The following is a 5,192-nucleotide window of genomic DNA, read 5'->3' as shown; positions in this document are numbered from 1 at the left end:
GGCCAGGATGTGCTCCACTCTCTCTTCCTCCCCCTTCATTTGCTCACATGTGCTCTGATCAGACATGTCCCTCTCTCTGAGCTGTAGTTTCAGTGCTGTCCTCTGAAGTAAATTTTTCTTGGGGTGCGGGGGAGGTTGCTTCTAAATATAGCTGTTATGGATTAGAAAATTCACATCTTTTAATCCAGACTGCTGTTATGAGGCCCGCGCCCATTCAGCTATCTTGGATGTGCGATGACCCGACATGGGTGGAACAGTGGTTCCTTCTCAAATGGCAATTGCACACTCTGCATGTAGCTAGTTTAAGAGCTGATAAGAGACGCTCTTGGGGAAGAAGTTCTCAGCTATTGGAGTTCCCCTGGATTTGTAATTAAGAAGAAATCTGAAAAAAAAAAAAAAAAAAAAGAAGAAGAAGAAATCTGGTCATTGGCATATGCTCATAGATTTAAGAGTCATTGATTTGATTGTACAGCCCACGGGGGCCCTCCAACCAGGCCCCCTTCACTTAGTATAATCCCAAAATGGTGGTCTTTAATAGCCATAGATTTGAAAGGTTGTTTTTGCACTGTCCACGTAGATCTTGCTGACCATGACACATTTGCCTCCACGGTCCCCGAGTTAAACAATAGGGCCCCCACTAAAAGATTCCTAATAAAAGTCTTAACTCAGGGTGTGGTGAATAGCACCACAGCGTGTCCATTTTTCATAAGCCAAGTTCTAGAGCTAATCAAGGAGTGTTTTTTTCAAGGCATACATTGTCCGCTACGTGGATGATATCTATTTTAATAGTAGCGCCAAATAATGAAATGCTACAACAAGCTTATATTCACACCAGGGAAGCCATCTCTCCAGCAGGATTAGTAATTGCTCTTAATAGAAATCAGACAACCAGCCCTTATATGTACCTGGGACAATAGTAGATTGGATGACTACTAGACCACAGAAACTTGAAATTAGGAAAGATCATCTAAAAATGTTAAATGACCTCCCCAAACTAGCAGGAGATATAAACTGGATAGAGCCTTTACTGGGGATCCCCATGGAAGAGCTCAAACACCTGGTTGGCACATGAAAAGGGGACCCACAGCGAAGTAGTCCGAGAGCGCTCGGCCCTGAGCTTGCTGAGGGTCGCAGTTTGTGGAACACATTAGCCAGGGGAAGGGTGACCGTGTTGACCCAGGTGAGAGCGTTCATCTTGCCATTTACTCACTCCTGTCACCCCCACTGCCATCTAGCAATCGAGGATAAGCCTCTAGAGTGGCTACATCGGGGCAACACTGGCCCCAAGGTTGTATGGCCTTTTTGGGAAAACAATATCTCAGGTGGTTGCTGAAGGCCAGCATCGCTGCCAACAACTAAGTGGGTGTGATCCTTCAGTCATCATTTTGCCATATACTCCAGCTCAGATGAAAACTCTTTTGGAATTTTCTACAGACCTTCAGATAGCATTACCAGAATTTTGTGGAAAATTAGATTGGCATTAGCCTCCAGGAAAGCTCTGGGAGTTCCTCAAAGGAACTCCTTGTATCTTAGTCTCACCCCACAAGCCCCTTGAGGGCACCCCCACAGACTTTACAGAAGGCTGCAGTAACGGCATAGCGGCCTACTGGGGTCCTTCTTCTCAGCCCTTTCAAACCTTTTCCCAGAAAACAAATGTTCGCTCGTTCTACTATTCAAAGAGGTGCAGCAGCCTATCGATGGAATCGGTGATTCAGTGTGTACAGTACAAGTGTGTTCTTCCAGCCAAGCAGCGGAGCTGAAGCCAGATCAGCACTCTGATGTTGGTAAGTTGTTTACCACCCTACAAACTCAAATAAGGCCCCATCTCCATCCGGTCTTCGGCGGGCACACGAGGGCGCACACCCAGCTACCAGGGCCGATTTCTATGGGAAATTCCAAAGCAGACAGGTTGACTCAAAAGGCATTAGCTACTCTCACACTCTCAAAGGCTGAGCATCGTGTACTGCGCAACAACACTACTTGCCTAAGACAAAGGTATCATCTAACGTGGGCCCAAGCCAGACACATTTTCAGAGAATGTGCTCACTGTCAGCAAACCTCCCTTAGCGAGGGGCCTGATGGAGCTAATCCATGTGGAGACCAGTCAAATGCTCTCTGGCAAACGGATGTCACTCACAAACCCTCCTTTGGATGCCCAGGAGCTGTACACATTACTACAGATACTTTCTCAGAATGTTCATGGGCGTCAACCATGACTGGTGAATCCACAAAGCAGGCCGTCAGCCCTTTACTGTGCTGTTTCACTGTGGTGGGCACCGCAACACACCTAAACAACAATGGCTCTGCTTTCATCAGCAAATGGTTTCACGGTTTTGGTCAAGATTGGAATATTCATCACGAAACAGGCATCCCTTACAAGCCCCAAGGCCAAGCCCGTGTGGAACGGGCTTATGGCACTCTAAAATCTCAATGATTAAAACAGAAGGGGAGACAAAAGGTGATTCTGTACATGACAAGCTTCACTTTGCCTTATTAACTCAATTCCCCCCCTACCAAAAGCTTCCAATATTAAGGCAGGTCAACCCTTTCGAGCCCTACAGAGCAAGCTGATCCGAAGAAGGCCTAGTAGAAAGGTGACAATGGTGTCTGGGCCCGGGTTTGCTAAACGCCCTTGCCTATTTGCTGCTGTTTTTTTCAGCCAATGGAGTGAGTCGGTGGACTCCCCCTTGGCCATAAGTTGGACCCGGCCTAGGAAGGAAGGAACAGCTGACACGGGGCAACATGGAGGATGGGAAGAAAACACAGAGATCTCACTTCTCTTGTCCTGCCGCTGAAGCCACCCACAACATCACGAAGACACAGACCGGTGATGCTCCCACTCATTCCCGCCATTGCGGACGTTACCAGAGAGACACTCTGAAAGGCTACCCTAGCTGAACATTTCCATGCAAACATGACCGGACTACTACCCACTCGTCTATGCCAGGAAAATTGAAAGAAAGCTACTTGGCCAACTGACTAGAAGAGAGCCATATGTGTGTCCAGTCCAAAGAAAGGTGACCCAACAGAATGCTCCAATACAGAGCAAACCATTGATCTCGCACACAAGTCACATGTTGCTGAAGAGCATCCAACAACAGTGGCAGTGAGCTGTCAGGCCAAATTCAGAAGAGCAAATGGAACAAGGGATATCATTATTGCTGTCAGATGGAACTTGGCTGAAAGCAGAGAATGCCAGAGAGATAGTCACTTGCAATTTATTGATTATACCAAGGTATTGAACCGCAGGGACAATAACAAACTATGGGTAGCCTCAAGTAGAATGAGAATTCTACAACACTTCATTGTGCTCCTGGGGAACGTGTCCATGGACTCAGAGGCAGTTGTGCAAACAGAACAAGGGAATGCTGCATGGTTTAAAATCAGGAAAGATGGGTGTCAGGGTTGTATCCTCTCACCACACTTACTCAGTCTGTGTGCTGAGCAAATTGTCAGAGAAGCTGGATTACACCAAGAAGGAGAATGTGGCACTGGGATTGGAGGAAGGCTTCTTAACCTGTGATATGCGGATGACACAGCGTTCTTGCTTAAAGCAAGGAGGACTTGAGGCACTTGCTGATGAAGATCAAAGTTTGCAGCCTGCTGTATGGATTCCAACTCCATGTCAAGAAAACCAAAATCCTTACAATTGGGCCAGTAGGTAATATCTTGATAAACGGAGGAGGAAAGATTGATGTTGTCAAGGATTTCGACTTGCTTGGATCCACAATCAGTGCTCATGGAAGCAGCAGTTCAGAGCTGAAACGACATTGGGTGAATCTACTGCCCAAGGCCTCTTTACAGTGTTGAAAAGGAAGGATGTTACTTTGAGGACTAAAGTGTGGCTGCCCCAAGCCATGGTATTTTCAGTCCCCTCACATGCGTGTGAAAGTTGGAGCCTGAATAAGAAGGGCCCAGAAGAGTCGACATGTGACTGATGGGGCTGGCGAGGGCTAGGGAAAGTCCTGTGAGCTACTAAGAAAACGTGTCTTGGAAGAAGTACAGTCAGAATGCTCCTCAGACTTTGTCCCGTATACTTGGGCCATGTTGTCAGGAGAGACCCGTCCCTGGAGAAGGACATCCTATTTGGTAAAGGAGAGGGGCAACGAAAGAGAGGAAGGACACAGGTGGCTGCAACAGCGGGCTGAGGCACAGGACCAGTTGTGAGGATGGTGTGGACTGGCCGTGTTTCCTTCTGCTGCGTGTAGGGTTCCTGTCCGAACCCACTCCACAGCACCTAACAGTGACAACGGAAACCATTTCATAAAACATCAGTGGCAGCTACGCATTATAGACCTGGCCAAGCGGAATACAGAGGAATTGCATCAGCTACATCTGTGGGAAGACACGATGGATGGGGAAGCTCAATATTATCAGTGTAAAGCCAGGGGCCAGCTGTGGAACAGACTGTCAATTGATCATATGCAAGTTCAAGTTGAAACTGGAGAAAATTAAAACAAGTTTTCAAGAACCAAACACAATATGATCTTGAGGATTTTCCAACTGAATGAGACCACTTTACAAAAGCAATGCATTCGGCACTGAGGACAGAAGACCAAGGGAACTGCAGGGTATCTTCATGAACCTCACTCCTGGAGAAAGCCAAAGGTCGCTAACAAGGCAGGAAAGAAAGAAAAGTGCAGAGGGGATGTCAGGACAAGCTCTGAGACTTGCTCTCGAAGGGAGAAGAGCTGAAATGAAATGATGAGAGAAAAGTGTTCAAAAGGAGATTTCAAAGGAGTTATAAAGCCCAACGGGGTAGAAGGGTGGGCTTCTTATTGCTCAAGCCAAAAGAACTGAAGAAACATCTCAAGCCTCAAGGTGAAGTACTGGAGGAGTCTGTGGGCAAAAAGAAGATGGAAGGAAAACCTGGAGTCACTGTACCAAAAAGCATTTCTGAAGGTGGCATCTGATCGAGACCGGCGGTATGAAAGAAACCCCAGGTGCACAGTGAGCGTTGGGGTAAAGGAAGGTTCTCGGGAGCTGTACAGGGAGCAGCTGCTTCATCTGCAGTGGGGAGCCAAGTCTTTCTTCCTTGTCTGTCCCAGTCTGCAACCTGTTCCCTTTGGGTGATCCTGCTGGCTTGTGACGCGCCAGAGACATAGCTTCCAGCATCACAGTGACTCACAAGCCACCGCAGGATGACAAACTGACTGACAAGACCCTAGAGAAGGACATCAGTTTGGTAAAGT

This window comes from Echinops telfairi, unplaced genomic scaffold, assembly GCF_000313985.2.
Source record: "Echinops telfairi isolate 266 unplaced genomic scaffold, ASM31398v2 ScPeMD7_7459;HRSCAF=8497, whole genome shotgun sequence".
NCBI lineage: Eukaryota > Metazoa > Chordata > Mammalia > Afrosoricida > Tenrecidae > Echinops > Echinops telfairi.
The sequence above is the reverse complement of the archived record's forward strand: the minus strand, read 5'-3'. Positions refer to the sequence as shown.